The sequence below is a fragment of the Nipponia nippon genome, unplaced genomic scaffold (assembly GCF_047370975.1).
Source record: "Nipponia nippon isolate SJK-2023a ecotype South Korea unplaced genomic scaffold, ASM4737097v1 scaffold_9, whole genome shotgun sequence".
NCBI lineage: Eukaryota > Metazoa > Chordata > Aves > Pelecaniformes > Threskiornithidae > Nipponia > Nipponia nippon.
This window is the reverse complement of record NW_028262413.1, coordinates 31,427,691-31,448,858: the sequence shown is the minus strand read 5'-3', so window position 1 is coordinate 31,448,858 and position 21,168 is coordinate 31,427,691. Positions and strand designations below refer to the sequence as shown.

Below are 21,168 nucleotides of genomic sequence, written 5' to 3'. Positions count from 1 at the left end.
GCAAATCAAGAAGAAATACAATGTTGTATTTAATAACTTTACTCATGGTTTACTGAGTTCTCTAAGAGTTTCCCTTGAAATTGCAATAGCATAGCTTAATAAATACAGTAGAAAAGAACTGTGCATAAAAAAAACTTTATTTTTTAACGTCTGGAATTGAGAGACTGATTTTTTTTTTTAACCCAAAGAAAATCTGTTTTCCATTTTTTTTTCTGTTTTTTTCCAAACTTTGCACTACTTGCAAGTTAATGACATTTTTCCAAACATCTTATTTTCAAAATCTGTTTTAAGGTTTGTCAGTACAATGTTTATAAAAGCTCAGAACTCTGCTACTGACAATCGCTCTGTTGAAGACTAATGTCAGTAGCAAAAGACGGTTATGGCTCAGGCTTTAAAAGCACAATCTCCAATTTAAACAGAAAAGTTTAGTAGAAAAATACACCATTTCAAAGGCAGCTAAAACCAGCACCTGCAAGACAACAGTACAATTTGTCACCAAACAGTCTACCCTAAACTCTATGATCAATGATGACTCTTCATCATCTTTACTACATGAATTTCTTATATTTAGAACAAATTGGGAAATATCAAAAGTATTAAAAATAATTCTTTTGAGGCAAGAGAAGATTAAATTAGAGTTAGCTAGCTTAGAGTTTTCTTCTGTTTGAATTTCACCTTTTTTTCCTGATTTCTTTCTACTTGAAATACCATGAACCTGCCATTATGTTCCCTAAGATTTGCTAGAAGCGCTGTCTTGATATTTTTTGAGCTCTGCCTCCCCCATTCATCCACCCCTCATGGTCAACTTATCTCATGATACATGCTCACGTAATCCTGAATAATAAAAAAATAAACATGGAAATAATTTGATAGAAAGATTTATTTTTCGTAGCCTGCAAGTGGCTAGGTTCGTATCTCTTTATTATCCAATAATGAAAAGGCCCTTCTGTAAAGCAAACCAGAAAACAGATGCTATGAATTCAACCATGAAAAACACTGCTGAATTCCCTGGCATCTATAGGGCTGAAGTTTCAATACTGGCTGATCTAGAATAAATAGTTATTAAAAACTCTCAATAAGGTACAGTGTGAATCAAGACACCTAAAAGAAATTTAAGTGAATCTACTTTAAAGCTAAGAGTCTGAGTAAGAAAGAGCTTTAAGTTCTATCTGATCTTCCAAATCCTACTCCTGACATTGGAGTAAGCTAAAAACCTCCTCTCCTCATACTTCCACTTTCTATTAGTAATCTATATCTAACAACACAAATAAAGTATTAATGCAAAAATCTGCACAGCACTTTAATTAAAGCCATTCTGGAGGGTATTAACACCCAGCCACATCCTGATCACAGTCAGACAGACCATCACGAATCCATGCAACTCGTGAAGGAGACTGGCCTTATGACCAGTCATCAGAGATACCAGGGTAACAAGCATTATTCCTCTGAGTGGAACATAACACTTGCCTCCTACCATGCTGTAGATTTTAACTAAAAGTGAACTGCACACCTTTTCGTAGATTGGGCACTCCCCCTCTTCTGCTCAACAACATATTTCCTTGTTTTCAGAACAGCATCACATTTCCGTAATATTCCCAGCAGCTTGCTAGATGCTCATTGAAACTAACCAGTTTATGAATAAAAACATTTAGATACATTTAAAAATTATTTCTCTTTCTTACACTCCAGGCCCAGTTCTAACTGGTTCTAAACCACCTCATGTATTTCATAACTTTCACCTGATTTAGGTGGTTACACTAGAGCAAGAAGCATGCTTGAGTCCAGTTAATATTAAGTAAGGCTTTCCTCATTGCTCCAGCTCAAGGAATACATGGTTAAAAACATAGTCAAACCATTGTTTATATGAACACCTTTTGTGAAGCTGATATAGCTCGCAAATACTGGATAGGTTTGGTTTTGCAATGGATCAATACAATTAGTAGATCGTAAGTACTGAATCATCTTACAAGGTGCTATAGACTACTATAGAGAAAGTTGACATGTTTCATGGAAGTTGGTCGCAATAAAGTTATCAAATTTCACACTGATAAAGGCTAAGAATAATCTCCCTTACAGTTCCAGGAATCAGTCCTAGAATTTACAACAATAATAAAAGAAGATGTCGTATTTTCTTTTGTTTAAATTAATTCTGAATTAATTCAAAACTGTCATATTTGTAGATGCACAAGTGCTCAGGCCTGTCTCTGTGTGCAATATATGGGAAGCCACTGCCCAGAAGCTTAACCTGGTGCATCCTTATAAGGCACTGAGAAGACATGTGTGAGAACTGGGATAACATCAAAGTGGGCCTCTAGGAAAACCTGAAGAAATGAAGGCAACAAACAAGGGAAGCCATGAGAGAGAGAGAATTATTGGCATGAGGAGTGGGGACAAAGGCAATGCACCTATAGCAAACTATAGGCTTCATTAGTCCCCATTGCTGTTGAAAAAGTTGTTTATGGTGAGTTTCAAACCCAAGGTTAAGCTTCAAAATTAGAAACAAATTAAATCCACTAAATGAAGACACCGAGGCAGACACATTTTCCATGCTTTAGTGCTACGGACTGTTAGAAGTTCTGTTAGGACTCCTTCACAGTCACAGTGAACAATGACAGAAAACATGCATTTGCAGTAATGGAAAATTGATCTCTACTAGGTATTTTGTTATCTTGACATTGTACTAGGTATTTTGTTATCTTGACATTGTACTTTCATTTTATGATCAAAAAATTATTAGGATTCATAGCAGTGAAGAAAACAAGACCCAGCCTCCAGCATCGGGGGGGGAGGGGGGGGCAGGGAGGGGGCTAATCTCACAGTAGCATTACTGCTGCTCTTTATGAAAATGTTATAGAACATTTCAGGCATGTCAGATACAGTAACAACAGATCACAAAAAAAAAAAGTTAGAGCTTCCAAAGTCACAAATATGCACAGAAGCCTTCTATATCTATACGAGAATATTATAACAAATTGTTCATTCTAGCAAAAAAAGTAGACTGATTTAAAATTTGAACACTGCATGGCCTTGAGGCCATGGTTCCCCCAATGGTACGCACAGCCAAAGGTGCTACAAGAATATGCTGGCCGCAGCTCCCTGTAGGTCAAATTTAGTAAATGCAAGAATGCAGAATTTTCATTCAGTTTTCTTGTGCATAAGCATTATAATACAATCTTTAATTATATCCTCTATCTGGTATTTTCATTCAAGATCCTTGCTTTTAAACATTTTGCGGAATCGACAGGGCTCACTTAATCAGCAGTTTTTCAAATGTTCAGTTGAACACAACCATGCAAGTGTGGCCCCAGGAATTTGACTTACTGTAACCTTTGGAACCTCTTGAAGGGAGGTTCAGGATTTTTTTATTTCCTCCTGTACTCATCTGTTCAGTACATACATGTCTCACAAAACATTAATGAGCTTAGCTAAGAATCATAGAATCACAGAATGGGTTGGGTTGGGAGAGACCTTACAGATCATCTAGTTCCAGCCCCCCTGCCATGGGCAGAGACATCTTCCACTAGACCAGATTGCTCAAAGCCCCATCCAACCTGACCTTGAACACTTCCAGGGATGGGGCATCTAACACCTTTCTGGGTAACCTGTTCCAGTACCTCATCACCCTCATACTGAAGAATTTCTTCCTTATATCTAATCTAAATCTACCCTCTTTCAGTTTAAAGCCATTAAGAATGTGCCTGTAAGGTGTGCAATTACTATACTGTTTTAAAAGTGGAGCCAAGGAAGACAGATTAGTTTAAAAAGCATTATTAATTTTGAGTCCCTGCTCTTTATTGCAATTTTAGAGGGTATTTAGCAACTCAAAATTAAAAAAATCTAGTATTTCCCATGTACTTAATTTTCAGCATAATGTTCAAGACAGACCCTGTGGTGTCAAATCAAGAATACAGACCACAGTTTCTCATACTTTTCTCGTGTACATGGTAGAAATTAATTATTTTGAGCTCCATTTAGTTTGGTGGTTTAATTTATTGAAGGTCCCCTCAAGCAGTTCTGTGGACTTAATGTGGCAGGGGAGGAAAAAGCCGTAGGGAAGAACTTCTCAATCCAGCACTGCTGCCAAGGACCTGTTATGTGTAACATACTTCCAGAGAAGGAGAAACATTTGTGTGAAAAGTTTGGTTTAAGCAATGTATTTAGCATCACTCAGAAATTCTGTAGCAGAAGCAGGGACAAAATCCAACTCACCATGGTAGGTTCTACTTGCAAAAATCTCCCTTCTCTCCTGCATGCCCTATCTCATTTTGGTGAAGCAAATGAGGCAGGCATCCACACCAGTAAACCCACTTTCTCCCTAGAAAAAGGACAGAGAAGTCAGCAAGTAAATGTCAATTTACAGCAGCTGATAATCAGCTAAAACCCACTTATTTAGCACATGTATTGTTCAGTTCACTGTCCTTACCAAGGTTATTCCTATGGGGATCTTCCATTTAAGTCTCACAATGGGTTGCACCATGTTATTACAGAATGAACTGTTAAGAAATATAAAAGCAAAGAACTAAACCCAAAAAAGAGCTTCTGCAGTGACAATCAACTGCTGCAGCAGTTTCACATGGCAATGATATGGATGGCTTTAGGAACTTATTTAGCATCCAAGCTTTAGGAAGCACAGATAAAGATTCATTTAATGAGTAACACTGCATCATCCATCAGCTCTATGTTGCCACAAGCAATAGGCACGCTGTTAATAATTTTAGTTGGTTTCTTTGGTTGGCTACACTTAATTGTTGTCAACCAGAAAACAAATTAAATTCTTGTTTTCTTTGCAAGGCCCTTATGCTCAGCATTTCAAAACTAAATGATAGATGCTCATTTGGGGGGTGGAGGGGATGTTTATAGCTACTTACAGGAATGAGGTAGGTAGGCCCCTGTTCCTGTTTCTAATATGTTTACCTATTTAGGAAGGCAGGAAGCAACTGTCCAGCTGATTTTACTTCTGATTTTGAAGCTCTGCAGTATCATGTGCCTGTGGGAAGGGAGAGAAGACCAGAACATGTTTTACTGTTTTACTCCAAAAGTGACACTGTAAAGTACTGTTCTGCATCCATTTGTCATTCCCACTACACACCCTGGCCCTGGAATCTTAATCTGCAGCACTATTATGGAGAAATAATTTCTTCCTTTCTTCCAGCTTTGACCATTCCCAAGATTGTTATAAGCACTTCAGTATCTCACTGTTGAGATCACCATAGCTTTTCCATCAATAACTTCAGCCAGAGCCCAATCCAATTCAGATTAAACAAAAGAAACATTCATTATCGAACAGAAACAGAAGGGAAGCTTTCTGGAGGGAAACATTCTCTGACCACTGGCACACATTAACATAGACATAAGGATTCCAAAAGGTAACTTGATAAACCCAAATGGTATGCCTTAAGACTGAGATTGCTTTGCCATTGCAGAGGTATGTACATATGACGACAGCTTCTTAGGAACACGGCCCCCTTACTGTTTGGTTCAGAGAAACAAAGGCAATGTACCTCAAAATCCAGTTTAGAGGGCTGGTTTTCCACCAGTTTGACTGTACATGGAATGTCAATGACAGAACTGAGTAAATTATTCCAACTGATCCAGTATATTTAGTCCCTTTCTACTCATGAATCATTCATCTGCAGATTGAGATTTACTGATTTTGTTCAAAAAAAGTCATATGATTTAAAAAAAAAAACAAAACAAACAAACAAACCCAACAAAACAAAGCATTGCAAATTGATCTAAAAGAATCCTCAATATTAATTAAATTAACCATGAAGCATAGACCTGAGTGGTTTAAAGAGCTATATGATAATGTTTTGCTTCTGACTGGATATGTGAGCATGTTGTAGTTTATCTAGCTTTTTCTCTGGTTTACCTGTTAAGAGAGCAAAAATGATCAGCACATACTCTTCTTTTAAAGCCTGTTTAGTGATACTCTGCCCAAATATCATTCTTTCTGACCCTGACCAAAGTCTGCTTCTCTTGTCTAAGTACCATTAATCAAGGTCTTAAAACATTATATCTTGTACTGTTTTTATGGTTATCATTCTTATACTTGCTTTCTCCCAATTCTTTTAATTTTTTAGTTCTCCTAGTTACAACATATTACACTTTCTTCTCTATATACAATTTGTTTTTTCTTAACAAATTCATATACATATTTATATTTACTTGTATATTTATACAAGCAAATCCCCATATTTCTTAAATATATTTGCTTTATAAAGAAATAGACTAACAAACTCTCTTTTCTATTTTCCTTTTCCACTTTCTTAGCTATTATTTTCCTAGTATATGTTATCACACAAATTTATTTCAATATAACACACCTTCACTGGTCAGTTTTAAAGCCGTAAGATACTCCCTGCTTTTCAGGTTCAGTTGAATTTTCACCTCATTAACTCATGTCAGCCATCTAGAACACTGTCTAATTCACTTTTCTATGAAATTCCACTGAAATGGGAAAACAGCTACGGTAACTTGACCAGAAAGAACTAAATATCCTCCATATTCATACACAGAGTATTTGGAAGTGGTGGTGGTCACAAAAATAACATATTTAAGGTGCGGAAAATGAACATGCAACTCCATGCAGTTGGGAACTTACATGCACAATTTTACAAACGTCTGCTGCAGTCATAGGCAAATCTGTACTTGCATTTTTGACTGAAGATATCACACCTTTGATTCCCAGCAATATAAGAAACAATCCAAAATGCCAAATTAAGATAAGTTTTTAAGAGATTGTCCAGATACTTTTTTCACTCTTGCCGAGGCCTTTATTTCAGACTTCTAGATTGAAACACCACCCAAACTTCACTTCAATTTCACTGTAGTGTTTATATTGTCATGTGCAGATTGTACAAGTACATATAATTATGCTAAAATTCTCATAGCCAAAGAATGGTGCCCAAGATCTTTGAGTTTGTCTGATTCCTTTCCACCAGCAACACTTCATTCACAACACACACTACAGTCATCCACACAAGTCATTGAGAACAAGTGGTGCATCAGTAATGCTGTTGGTGGAAACAAAAAGAGAGCCCAAGCCTGTTGTGCTGTTCTGATGCCCTCACATCCTGCTGAACTGCTTGACACTTACAAAACTCACTTAACACTTCTAGCAACAGCACACATGGAAGAACTACTCAAAATATCACTGTCCATCAAAGCACCCATTTGCTTCTCTGAAGTGCCAGTAAAAACAGCTGTTTTAATTGCAGAAGTTCAAAAATAGCCAGAACAAAGCTCTCTCTAGATAGCAAAAATGCGAAGTAAAAAAGGAATACGTAAGAGACTGCAGAGAAAAGTATCGCCTGGCTACTCTGCCTCCTGCTAAAACCATCCCTGGACACTTGCATGCATCCAGTGGATAATAAAACAGAGGTCAGGAGAATGAGAGGAAGTATATTGGTCTCATCTTAACTGGGTGAAATTCATGCAACAGCACAAGCAATGGACAAGGAGACACAAAACTTGTCTTTCAATGCAGAGGCCATAGTTACCTCTGATTGTGAACTACAGATTTAAATGAAATTGTAATTGCCAATACAAGCAATTAATTTGACCTCAGTATTCAATTCTATATTCCGTTATTTGACGAGTCTGACAAAATGATTCATACATAATGAAAGAAAAACAAATGACACTAGATTCAAACTGAAACAATCGCAAGGAAGTTTTTATGGGAAGAACATCAAACATCTCCAGTAAGTTCCCATAAAGGCAATTAATGCTTTCAAAATTCAATCTGTTTCTTGTTTATGGCATAACCAAAATGTGACAATCTCTCACTAATGATTCATGAAGGTTTTGGTGTAGTAATACCGTGACATGATTATACTCTAATAAGTACTGTACGTTCTCACATTTGGTTATGTGATACATATTATCAATATATTGATTATATTATGATTATACTACTGTTTAAACTCAGATTTATAATTCTATCTCTGAAAATAAAATACAGACACTTCCAGTCATGCAGATGATAGTTACATGTGTTTTTTCATTAGCCCAAAGAAACATATATACTGAAGATTTCCAACTTCAAAATGCAAACAAGGACCGTTGTGAACAATTTTATTCTGATCAGTTCCATCATGAAAGGCTGTAATGGGACAGTACAGGTATACTGGAAGTGCCCGTGTTTGAGGTTTATGGCAGACCTCAGGTTTTGTCATGATTAGGTACTAAAGGAGTTTTTGCAAAAGCTACTTTATTTGAACACTGACAGAAACAGTATCACCAAGATCTTGGAAAGTTTTCTGTACATTCCCTTTAGCTCTCAGTGGCATGTGTCACTTTGAGGCAGCAGTCTTTTTGCCCAAAGCTCTAATTTAAGACATGATAAACTTCTCGTTTATGTTTATTGCTGCTGACTTTTAGCATCTGTAGTAACAGCATGAAGTCACGGAAAACACAGTAATTGTTCCACTGGTCAAAAGCTAAAGACACCTTTTTACAATGGAAAACTCTCTTTCCAATTAAAGACCTTACATACAACACACATTTCTTTATCACATAAAGCAGAGACACTTTTCCAGGCCCATGCTAGAAAGCTACCAAATCTAAACTCTCAAGTTTAGCAATTATGTACACTCACCTTCTGAAATAAAATAGCTAATATCTGAACTGAACAAACAATGGATGTTATCCCCAATCTCCACATATCTGCTTTATACTACTTTCCCAGCAAAACTAATCTGTACTGACTCAAAGATGATACTAAAACCTAGTAGCTTTAAAAGGTGGATTCCTCTTCCTTCTTTGCAGCACTGGTTTGGGCCGCTTGGTGCCATTTGCTCCTTTTCATTTGCTCTGATACTCCTCTAAGTGGTCTGTGAGCCACTTCGACTCACTCAGCCAACAAACAAACAAACAAAAAAAAACTGCTACTTTTTTTTGTCTGGAAGAATTTTGTGCCGGATTGAATCAGCTCACAGAAGGGTCTGCAAAAACACCATAGCCAGTGCAAAGCAGGCAACATGAAGCAATTGGGGTAAAAAAAAAAAAAAATCTCTTTTCTTCGGTGCCTGTGACCTTTCAGATTAGCTCTCCTCTTTTGCAGATCCACAGCTTCAGTGTACTGCAATTGAGCCACTTACAGGTCGGCCCACTGCAACTCTACCGAGGGCAGAACCCAAGTCTGTTCCGCAGTGCTGGTGCCCTGCTGGCCCTGGGGAGCAGACAGGTACCTTCTGATGTGGTGACAGCTGGAAAATCAGCCTTCACCTTTAACACTATAAAAGTGAGCTGGGTTGGAGCTTAGGTCTGAGGGCTTTAGCTGTATGTTGTACGCAGGTTGTGTTTCAAAGAAGTTTCCAAATATGTCTGCACATTTTTTAGCAATCTCACAAACAAAAATGTGTGAAAATAGCACCAATCCTACCTGCCTAGAAAAATGAGGCAACCAAAGGGGATTGGAACATCTTCCTTTTCTTCAATAGCCAAGGAACATTTTACCAAGAGTAAGAAAGACTAAATTATTTGACTGTCTAGCTACACATCATTAATTTAATCTGACTCTTCTGTGCTGTCAGAAATGCAGCCAGCTACTCTCATCAAGTCTCTGTAAACAGGAGCGAGAAATACAAAATCATAAAACTTGTTTTTATGTCCCCAATACTGTGAACACCTACACTTTGTTTTACGTATTCACTTTTTTTAAAACATCATCAAATAAGTAGCTCTTTTTTTCCTAGCCATTGAAAGCTCAAAATTCTCAATTAAATGGGTTCTAAGGTGTTTTTTCCAAGTTAAAAATGGTATGGATCTAAATTGAACTCCAGAAGTAGATCTTGGCTACACAACTATCTATACACTTGCATTAAAACATCTTAAGAAATAGGAACCAGAGTAACTCCAATACTGGGAAACTACCTTGGAAAAAAAGGGTTACATTTTATACTTGAAGTGCCTAGCCTGATAAACTCATACCACTTCTGTTTAACTTCATGAAGAAAATGTTTTTGGTTTTGGTTTCTAAATACAAAGTTGTCTGACTTCACTTATTAGCTCAATAAAAGCTGATTCTGTAGCCTTATTTTCATTAAAGGAATAAGTTTCAGTGAATAAAAATGATGTTACATTTCCACACAAACAAAACCCCTGAAACATGTAATTCAAATCTTAGTTATTTTTCTCTATGTTAACCAGTTATAGGACTTCCAAATTACTTTCTGAAAAATGCTTTTTTCCCTGTTTACAGTCAGAAAATTGAAACAAAACCCACATAAAATGATCAAATAAAGATTATCTGTAAACTAAAATACGAATCTTGCAAAGAATATTTAGTATGATGTGTCCTGGCTTTTTGTTAGCATGTGAATTCACTTTTTTTCTTACCAATTCTCAAGAATTGTGCTCTATCCTAAGTCACAAGCATTAAATACCAATTCCAAGGTTTTTTTCTCTCTCACATCACCATCAGTACTAACATAAAATAAAGTACAATTTTCTTTGTGAATAATACAAAGTCAGCAAGTGCATCGATGCAGGTTTCAAAATAATTATCATTTAGCTTAACATATGAAAAGGTTACTTTTAAAATCATGTTTTCATTTCTTTTGTCCTGAATTTTGAAGAGTTTAAACCCATACAAATCTACTTCCATGATTAGTTTTACTGACATCATTAGACTGTTCACACGAAAGCAAACACCTAGTCACCAACATGACAGTGTGTTTCTCAGATCTTTTGTAACACACAGAAAGAAACCCTAACTTCAGTGAGGTCGGAGAAAGTTTTCCATGAGCTTCACCTATAAACGTCCTTTAACTACCGTGAACTCTGTTACTAAGCAAACAAACAAAAATCTCAGAGGAAGATCAATCAATACGTCTCATATTTAAACAATGCTAACAGTATCTGACTTTTACCTGTGGATTCTCATTTTTTATGGTTTGAAAACTTGCATATTAGAATGTGTTTCAGTTTAATATATATATATATATATGATATATTTCTATATATGTGCATGTGTATGTGCATATATATATACACACACAAAATCTGTCTTGCTTGCTCATTATCATTTCCCATGAGCCTCTCAGACTTTGGTACAAGAAGACAGATCTTGAACTAGTGCCTAATCACTAGTTATTTTCACTATTCAAATCACTAATCAAAGTTTCTAATCACAACTCTTTTCTATCATACTCCATTATGGGCATAAAAAGTTATATTTTTTACTAATCTAAAAGTATGTCCTTCATTCATTCCTAGGTAGTAGAAGATGAATGACTTTTATTTGAAATGCATCATCTTAATTTCTGATTATTTCTAATTAACTTATCTGCAACCAATTTCTGAGAAAAAGCTATTTCTAAATGTTATACTGTCCTGGTTTCAGCTGGGATAGAGTTAATTTTCTTCTTAGTAGCTGGTAGAGTGCTGTGTTTTGGATTTAGGATGAGAATAATGTTGATAACACACTGATGTTTTGGTTCTTGCTGAGCAGAGTTTACACCAGTCAAGGACTTTTCAGCTTCTCCTGCTCTGCCAGGTGCATAAGAAGCTGGGAGGGGGCACAGCCAGGACAGCTGGCCCAGACTGGCCAAAGGGCTGCTCCATACTGTATGACATCGTGCTCAGTATATAAGCTGGGGGAAGAAGAAGGAAGGGGGGGGACACACGTTCAGAGTGATGCCATTTGTCCTCCCAAGTAACCATTATACATGATGGAGCCCTGCTTTCCTAAGGATGGCTGCACATCTGCCTGCCGATGGAAGTAGTGAATGAATTCCTTGCTTTGCTTTGCTTGTGCGCGCGGCTTTTGCTTTACCCATTAAACTGTCTTTATCTCAACCCACGAGTTTTCTCCCTTTTACCCTTCCAATTCTCTCCCCCATCCCACCAGGGGGGAGTGAGTGAACGGCTGTGTGGTGCTTAGTTGCGGACTGGGGTTAAACCACAACATATACACATGCAAAAAACGCACAACAGTAACTGGACAAAGCTACATTATTAACTTTCTCTGAAAGCTATCAGCAAAGTAATTTACAAGCATACAGACACTTCAGTGGTGGACTACATTAGGAAAACCTGTTGCTAGAGAGCTGTACAAACCTTAGTAAATAAATAGAGTGCATTGTAATTGCAAACTGAGTTACCCTCTTCTAAAAGAATATAAAATGCAAGCAATTCAACTTAACTGTTTTGCACTCTACAGCAACCACCCAGTTTGCTGACTTCGCAGGAAAAACACAGCCATACCCTTCAAGACTTCTTTACAACACTTCATCAACTTCATAGGAACAGCTTCACCTTTACAAATAATAAATGCAATTTCACTTTTAAAAGAATCATAGTTTATTAACTATAAAACGGACCTCTAGATACAAAACCTGACAAGCTCCAAAGCCCACTAAGGAAGACTAGTACTATGCCGTATCTCAAAGTATCCGATCAGGTGTGACAGGACCTTTCTGGTCACTACTGGATGAGAAAATATAACGCAAAACTAGAGCATGCAGTACATACTGATGCCTAAAGACTCACAGCATAAAGCAGTCTCCTACTGAGTTTAGCTTCATCTCATGAGACCTGTTTTCCTTTAAATCCTCCTTCACCAAATAAAGCCATTTTCCAGTTGCCACTCTCCTGATAACGCAAAAAAAAGACTGACTTGGAGGTTAGTGAGAGCTTCCTGTAAAAACTGGGAACCTGCTACTCCTTTATATAATCACAGAAGCATTGTTTCTCCTCAATCAGCTTCTTAGAACTGAGGATTGAGAGAGAAGAAAGGCAGACTATGGCCTGCCTCATCAACACTGTATGGCTGAGCCATGGTAATTTCAACGGACTGCATTCAGAGAGCTGCTTGGTTTGCTGCCCATCTGTGCTTCTTACCGGCAGCTTCTCAAGGGTGAGGGGTGGGCAGGAAAAAGAATGGAGAGCGTCAAAGACACTGAAACATGCAAAAGTCTGTGCTTTGCTAAGTGATTACTTCTGCATCGTGAAATGCCAGCAGAGCAAATCTGACCTCTGTACAAGAGAAGACAATTAAGGAAAAAAGAAAAATTACTAGGGGAAATTCTCTGTATGATTTAATGAGGTGGGGGAGGGAGAATATATTTTGAACCATAGACAGTAACTCTTCTGTCATTCAAAATACATATCTATAGCCCAGATGTCAATGAAGGTTTTCCAAAAAATACTCAGAATCTCTTGTTAGAGGAACACAAAAAAAGAATTAAACCATCTTTCTTGTTTTTCAGAGATGCTCTAAGTGGAAAACATGATGATTATATGATGAGCTGTCCCTCAGCTACAACCCACTCAGTTCTATTACTGCTCACTACAGCTGCTTTAACATTCAGCTTAGTTACCTTTTATATTCATTACATGCAGAAATTCTCAAATGTCCCTTATCACACAGGGCCATCTTTGCCCTTGGAGTCCAAACTGATTTGATCTCTTTCTGTTTTATTGGAATTTAGGAGTGAATTGTGAAAGAGAGTAGGAACCCTGTTTCCATATCATTTGAATTCCTGCACCACACACATTTTTCTCTGCCCTTCCTTTTGCTCTCTAGAAGACTGAGGTTATACGGTACAGTGCACCATTTGCATATCAAAAGCAACAGCACTTTACACAAAAATGAAAAGCAGCCACTTTTCTGGTTTCAGTGACTAAGAGCTTAAGACATGAAAAGAATTTCCTTCCTCTGAATCTGTAACTCCAAATTCAGGTGTAACTCAGTTCAGACTGGTTCAGATAAATATCTTAAAAATGAAGAAGCTCCAGCACTGCCACTGTTACCTGATACTTATTTGCCAAAGACAGAATTCATTTTCTTTCCAGACCCTTTCCTTCTGGAGCAGTTAGAGACTTCACTGTCTTACCCAAAAGAGCATAATTAAGAAAAGCACGCAAACAAGTTCAAAGGTCATAAAGAAACAATTCTTATTTATCTCAAGTTCTATGCAACTTGTCTGAATGGCACTACCTCACTTACAGGGGTATTTCAATGTCTTTTTTCAGCTGGCTACCATGGCCTCAGATGTGTCAGACTTTGTTATTAAAATAAGAAGGACGACTCTCTGCTCTACCTCATTCAGTCTAACAAAAGAACATCTATACGCAACACTATTCCAGGTTACTGTACCTTCATGCTAAGGCAGCAACCTTGCCCTAAGTTTCTACATGGAGGTGCCTTTTCTGAAGCATGAAGTCCAACACTGGTGTTAAGAACATACACACAAGCTGTTAGTGCAGAATAGCTAGCACACCATGAACTATAAGCTAACTTGAGACCCTCATCAAGCTCCAAGAGACATAGCTTGGATACTATATTGTTGCACCCCATTTTTCTCAACAGGAGGCAGAAGTGATTCAAGCACAAGCGATATTACCTGCTAAAGTTCAACATGCCCCTAACTGTATCACACCTAACCGCTACACCCTCAATGCATCAGATTAACCTCCATTAGCCTAAAACCAGCACCTATCCTCCAGAAAGCAGACAGGCAAATAAATACATAAATACAAAGACATTCATAGTTCTGTTTCTGGGAAAGACCCTTCCTGCACCTTAATATGGGTCTGTAGCCTAGTGCTTGGCATACTAACAGACAGGTGAGACTAAGGATACAAGCTACCGTAACCTTGTGAGGCCATCTATATGTTGTTCCCCTACCCTTTTTACTGATGGTCACATACATCAGGTAGATGAGTGCATAAAGGTTATAAAAGGGGTAAGAGAGGGATGCAAGCATGTCCCCTCTCCCCCATAATATGACTGTGATTTGTGACATCAATTGTAATGACTTCCCTGCCTAGAAACGTACCTGGCCACCCACACACCCTAGACAGAGTGATGAGGTGGGAACAGCAGAATGAATGACTCAGAGAAATACCAGCTGGTTACTGCAGTGTCTCACTACTCCCAATACCAACAGTAGTGGGCGGTGTTTGAGCTGTCCTTGACCCTGCCAAATCCCTCGAGAACTAATTCCCACCATTAGAAATGTTGATGTGTTTCCAAGTTCTGCCATGAATGCACTACCAGTTTCACGAGGAAGATCTGCCTGCTTCAGACAGTTTAAAAGAAAAATAGCTAGCAGACAATTCTTATGCTCAAGAGAACCATGCTATACTATGAGTACGCTGGATTACACATTCATTTGACTTATCAAGCTAGTTTATCATTCACAAGTCACCTAAACCCTTTCTTAAATCCTCAGAGATATCTGATCTCTTTCCCTATATGTCTTCAGTTAGAGTCAGATCATTTAAAGAAATTGCACTGGATCAGAAACAAGAACCAGGATTTAAAATCAGTCAGTCTCAGCAAACTTCCTTCTATTTTTCATCTATTTCTTACTTAATAAAGCACACAATGCAATAGCACATTTATTTAACAGAAGAAAAAAAAAGTGTTTATGAGTACATTGCTATTTGCATAGGAATCTTAATGTTAATCCACTTCCATTTTAAAATAAATTTTATCAAATTCTCAAACACATTTCTGTACTAATGCTCTGTGCCTCACATGAAGCCAACAGTCATGCCGCTACCGTGGTTATACAGAGAAGTAACAGGATAGTGGATCCACAGAAGACTGAGATCTCAAATGCAGAGTAATACTATTGCCACCATTCTCTGTAACCCTTATAGCATTACAGCTCATCTGGAACACTATATCCCTTTATTGCACTTCAGGTGATAAAAGGGATAACCTCCCAAAAGTGTTAGGTGGACTTAGCTGCTGAAGTCATACATCTTATGGTGAATAAATAGTTCTCTCTTTAATGGTTGCCAAAGCAGACATTGAATTTCTTATTAATTATTTGGAGAAAACTACACCCATCTTTCTAGAAGGACTTGCTTTCGTGGGTTCTAGATCCATGCTGATTCTTCGAAGACGATGAAAAGCCTACATCCTACACATACGGAAAAAAAAAAATCAGGTATTCAAGAACCTGGCTTCCCCATAGTCTGACTGGACTTGTTTGGTTGAAAACAAGCATAAGAAAAGTAGCCATGTTTCAGTATGTGTAGTCCTACTCTCTGGCAGTCTATACCAAACACAAATGAGGGAACAGGATCTTTCTATAAAACTTCATAAACTGGTACGAGATAAAAGGCACACATAACATAAATAGGTATTGACACCTGGTAAAGACCAATGTGATCTAAGGTAGCTTGCTAACCACTGACAGGTTCACAAGAATAGTCAAATTCAAACCAAGGCTGACTGGATATGCAAGTGTTAGAAGTGTGCATTTTTCACAGCTCTATTTCTCATGAAGCATGGACAAGAAACTTAAAATTCGCTATTCAAACAGTATATACAAACCTCTTCAAAAAGATCACAAGTCAGCTGTCAAAACTATCTTTTATGTCCTGCACAATCTTCAGTCCAATCCTGCCTTTCTGTCTGCCTGCCTGATGTATTCAGAGGTTGTTGCTGGAGTCACTTCCTCTTGTCCGTCCTATTTAACTAATGTAATTCAACAGAATAAAATAAACTATTTCTGCAATAGCAGGAAGGCACATAGTGAACCATGGAATACCAAATATACCAATTCACTTTATTCAGTAGATACAAATTTTACCCAGAATACCTCACTGTAACTGACTGACACTAAAACAGAACAAATAATTCAGTAATCACACCTGCACCCGGAACAGTCTGTCTTGTTCAGGACTGAGGTCATCCAGAGAGGGGAGTTTGCAGTGCAGCTGCTGTACTTTACATAAACACAGAGCTTCCACGGAAATTTGAATGCTTGCTTCTTCCCCCTCCTCCCCCTCCCCCTTTTTTTTAAATAAAACTTTCCTATATATTTTGGAAAACTATAAATTTCTATCCCTCGCTGCCTTTTGTGGGCAGCTGGGTTTTTTTCTAATTTAAGAATGAACTACATCACAAAATTATTTCCTATTGTAAACAACAGAACTGTCTGATGATTTTAGTATGATATTAACAGAAGGTTCTTAACTGTTTTTATATAGCATAAGAAACAAAAATTTAAACTGCCTAACTCTGCTTTTTCAAAAGCAGGCAAGACAGAGATTTAAAGGAGAAATGTCCAACAATTCAGGTAAGTGTGACAAACTGATGTTTTATGCTTACATGGTTATAGCCCTTTGGTGGCAAAATGACCCAGCATGCACTCACTTCTTCACAATGCTCACTTCTTGGAGAGTTCCTCTCCAAGACTGACCCTCCTCCTCCACATTTGTCATTATACTAAACAAATAGCTTACAATAATGGAGAATAGTTACTACCATTTCTCATGTGCTAAACGTATATTCTCTTCACAACATCCTTAACGGTTCACTTTTATTACAAGCATTACTTAGTACACACCTTCTCAGTACTTGCCAAAACCACACTAAACATTTCCCAAACTACGCTGGTAAAGTATGAAATTCAGATTTAAGGTACAGGATAACCCATCTTAAGTTGATAGCTACCATTTAACAGAGACAGCCTAAAAATTTTGCAACACAAATAAATGGTTAGTAAACCCCAAGATAACTTAATTATAATATATATATTCATGTGTCATTAACCTACATCAAAACAGATTCAAGCTCTCATTTTGTAAATAGCTCTGCAAGAATGCACCTTTTTTACCCATGTTCCTGAAACAAGTTGCAAAAGATAAATAGCAGATGTTTCAGTACCGGCCAGTCTAGGTGTCCTAACTGAGCCAAAGCCCCTCACTGAAGCAAGATGGGAATCCTGCTTCAATAAGCATTCTTAATGGGACCCATTCAAATTCTCATATACACTGGCAGAATAAGCAGGAAGCTCAACAACAAAAAAAAGGAAATATATTTGCACATTTCAATGCATTAAAATAATGCAGGACTTCCATTCTTCTCTATTCAAGTTCCTGTGTATATGTAAAAGAGGATGAAGAAGTAAAATTTTTCATTTCAACTATGGATTGTGCTAAAAGCAGCATCAAAAGATGGAAATGTGTCTCTGTCAGTGCAGCTGAATGTCATCTAGTCAACTGTTAATAAAGGTACTTACTAAAATGAGTGGCAAAATCACCGTTGCTTTCAATAACAAAGAATCCTCTCTGAAGCTAAAAAAATATGACGTGGTTGTTTTGCACTTTAACTAAGTGTGTTTGCATTACATCAGCTTTTGCATCAAAGCTGGTAGTGCAAAGAGGAAAGCAAAGCCAATTTTATGAACTGATGTAATCAAGCCTAGCATCTCTGTGGGGTTTTTTTGTTCCTGTGGTCACAATGACATCAGACTACTCTGCCTATTTAGCAGTGGAGGGCAATGACAGTTCTTCACCTCTGCTCACACACTTCTCTATTCTTTTGCTCCTGCTTGTACATCCTGACACATTAGGAGTCAGCTTGCATTTCAGTGAGACACTAAACAACACTTGCCTCAAATCTCTCCCTCTCCCCCCCCCCGCCCCGCCCCTTTCTCTCAATGTTTTCAGCTATCACAGGCAAAGTCAAAACTTTACTTAAGAAAGTGGAAAGGGGGGAAGGAGAAATCTCAAGAATTTAACAAAGCACATCTAAACACCATAAAGGGAGTCATGAATTTACACACTGGAATACACACTGTTCAAATAATAGCTGTATTTTAAGTGTAGCAGATATTTATCCATACACAGAGCTGACCTGCAAAGACTACGAAGTTGTTTTTCTGCCTGACGGCACAGGGAGATGCTTAATTGGTACTGCAGCCCCACAGACAACCACACTGCAGTTAAATTAATAGGCTTGGTACTCTTAAGCTTTCTAGTTTGCATGGGTCCATATACGTGTTTCAAAAGGCTCCTACAAACTTCTGTCCGTAACTTCACTTTCCTGTATCAGTTTCTACACCTGTAAAATGGGAATAATTATACTATCTTAAAAAGAACGTAACACATCAACTGAAGAGAAGTTGCTTCACTTTCTGTTCACATAATCCAGCCCTGGAATTCCCCATCTAATTAATTCTCTCATCCGAGACACAACATCTAGGCCAGATACATCTACACTCTGCTCTGAAATTAGCTATAGCTATCTTAGAATCCAAAGCACACAAGCATACTGTAATACCTCTAAAAAGTATATTTTGCAGTTCTCATTTGTACTGTAGAGCATTTGTGAGCAACTTTCATATTCTACCATTAGGGGAAAAACATTTTTTCCATAAAGTGAGTTCTTACACAGTCTTATCATCTAGAAACAAACTTCAACAGAATATATTAAAGAAAATATATTTACACGTGGAAAATACTGTAAAACTTATCGACAAATATAATCTGTTACTGAAACCTACCAGTATACACACAGTATATTTTCTAAGTTTTCCTACTAAGAGATTTCTTGAATCTGCCCTGCTGTATAGCACGCAAAGATGTATCTGCACAGTACCCAAACTCATCTTAAAAAAAAAGAATCCACCATCAAACCAACCTATTAACCAAATAACTCCCCCATCCCCACCTCTTCCTCCATGTCTTAAACTACTGGGAGAAATTCATAAAGAGAAAAAAGCAGTATGTTACATACTCCAATTTCTAGATTTGGGGTTTTTTTGTCTTCACTGAATTAGGTCTTTTGCAAGGTTTAAGGAAGGCAACATTATGAAGCACCTAAACTACAGTAAAAGTAACCTTGCCATAGACTGAAAAAAATTAAATGTCATGCTAGATAGCTATGTATATAAGATTATCACATATTTCTTTTGTTATCCATCTCATATATTCTTCAGCTGAAGTCAGATAAATATTTTCCATAGATAGAATCTTTACGAAGTACAGACAATAAGAAAAATATGATTCTTGATAGCTGAATTGCCTACTTCAATCCCTAAAACTGATGATTTTAATTTGCCAGCTGTCCTTCCCATTAATAAAAAAGAGCACAATCCCCCCACCACATCTGCTATTATTTTTGAGCAGCTTACCAACTAACATGCAAAGAAATGAGCAAACATTTTAATAACTAGAAGTCAAATGCATTAGACAAAGAGGCATTATAAATATAAAAATTACAAATACGTGTTTTTATGGACAGACAGAAAAGGTTATGTACGTGTTGAAATGTATATAGGCATTATATGTTTATATAATCTATATGTAATATATAGGTATATCTATACTGCATCTGTTATCTATATGTCTGTATATTATTGATATATTTATATAGATATAAATATACATCCTTTTATCTATAGATAATACAGCTATCTTAACTAACATCACTAACACCACTTTCTTTTTTTTTCAGTTGGGATAAGCCGTCAATTCAAAATACAGAACTTGATATTCATCAGTCATTAACCCTACTGTAAGCCATGCAGTTAAGAGCCTAAAGGATTTATTTAATATCCTTCTTACTAGCAGTTGACAGACATCTGACAACGCAGAAATGTAACATTTCATTTAACTTATCCATAGGTTTATCCCACTGACTCCCAGATGTTTTAAGAGAAAAGAAGAGAAAAGAAGTTCCTTAATTTTAGGGTGAGGGATGGGAAACCTGTTTATAACAAATGGCCCTTGTTTTATTAATTTCTACCAAAAATTAAGAGGCATTAATTTTAAAAAACAAATAAAAAATTATCTTAAGTATTAAACCATTCTTGGTTCATTAGCTTGCTTGCCTCTTTTCTTTTTCTTTTTTTTTTTTTTTCTCCCTTTTTTTCCCCCAATATGTGTGTTAAGGTACAATGTGTTGCAGAAACCAGTAAGACATTTTCTAGAGCACAGTCCATATTATCCATCAAGCCTTCTTCCCCCTAAACCTACCAACTTATCAATTCTTCTCTTCTTTCTCTGGCAGGAAGAAGCCAAATTACAACAGAAGACATGTATCTCTTTCTAGTTTTATGTCACACGCATTAAGCAGTATATAATAAAATGCAACTAGAAAAAATTATAATAATCCATAAAATATATTGTAAGGTAATTATGTTCCATTTAATTTCAAAAGCCTTCCCGCACCATTGATTTCATGCCTTTATTTGACCTGCAAGATCTTAAGAAATTATTAATTTTTTTTTACATACAAAAAGACAAAGCATACTGTGACAGAGGTGGAGATGACAAAAAGGCAAGAGTTTCTAACGAAGTCACACCTTCCCCAACTCTTCACAGTGGTTCAGATGAATCTGTCACATGTCCTGTTGGCAGCGTGCATAAAGATAACACTCTGCCAGGTATCTTGAACCTGATCCCACTCAG

The 21,168-nt window shown here is 37.1% G+C and overlaps 1 protein-coding gene across 5 annotated transcripts in view; it reads right to left on the bottom strand.

The window, feature by feature from the left end:
• The window catches only part of OTUD7A (OTU deubiquitinase 7A), a 153,949-nt gene that overhangs the window by 97,576 nt on the left and 35,205 nt on the right, over positions 1-21,168 (bottom strand). For 3 of the 5 annotated variants that reach the window (XM_087744640.1, XM_087744638.1, XM_087744642.1), the window contains exons 2-3: positions 4,869-4,987; positions 4,210-4,315 (exon numbers count right to left, since the gene is read on the bottom strand). The gene's annotated coding sequence lies outside the window, so the exon portion shown is untranslated. Of the gene's footprint in view, positions 1-4,209; positions 4,316-4,423; positions 4,450-4,868; positions 4,988-21,168 lie in introns of those variants that run through there. The other 2 variants (XM_087744639.1, XM_087744641.1) reach the window with 2 other exon arrangements.